This window comes from Lipotes vexillifer, unplaced genomic scaffold (genome assembly GCF_000442215.2).
Source record: "Lipotes vexillifer unplaced genomic scaffold, Lipotes_vexillifer_v1.1 scaffold788, whole genome shotgun sequence".
Lineage (NCBI taxonomy): Eukaryota > Metazoa > Chordata > Mammalia > Artiodactyla > Lipotidae > Lipotes > Lipotes vexillifer.
This window is the reverse complement of record NW_006791862.1, coordinates 317580-318229: the sequence shown is the minus strand read 5'-3', so window position 1 is coordinate 318229 and position 650 is coordinate 317580. Positions and strand designations below refer to the sequence as shown.

The 650-nt window shown below is 31.8% G+C and overlaps 1 protein-coding gene across 1 annotated transcript in view; it reads right to left on the bottom strand.

Annotated features, from left to right (window-relative positions):
* The window catches only part of SYNRG (synergin gamma), a 92699-nt gene that overhangs the window by 52087 nt on the left and 39962 nt on the right, over positions 1-650 (bottom strand).

Below are 650 nucleotides of genomic sequence, written 5' to 3'. Positions count from 1 at the left end.
CAGGAATGCTGCCTAATATTTTAAAATGCTCTCGTACAAACGGTAAAAGACTGGTTTAAACAGTTAATTTATATAATTTTTAAATAGCTGAATCACATTTAATGGATTACTGAGAAACTGCCATCTTTATAAAACATTTTAATCATGTCTGTAAATTACAGAAGTGATGCAAGTTTGTTTTAACTCATCACATACATGTATAAAGGAAACTGTGAACATGGACTCCTAATCCCATGCTTAGGAAGTGAGCACTGTTAACAGTTCATTTGTTTTATAGAAAAACAAGCTTATATTATATTGTTCTGCACTTAAAAAAAATGTAATTACAGAACATGGACATCTTTTCCATGCAGTACATGTACATCTACCGGCATTCATTTTAATAATCTAATAGTTTACCACTGTAGAGATAAACCAAAATTTATTTAACCTTTCTTCTTCTGATGGATATGCAGCTATTCCTAATTTTTTACTCTAACAAACAATGCTACAACAAATATCCTTGTATATTTTTGCTAATTTGAGTTACTAAGTTCTGTGAGACTCCTAATCAAGTGACTGCTGGGTCAGAAGACATGAACATTTAGAATTTTGATAGCTATTGCCAAACGTGCCTTCCAAAAGGGCTGTACCAAAAAACCCTTTTCCCT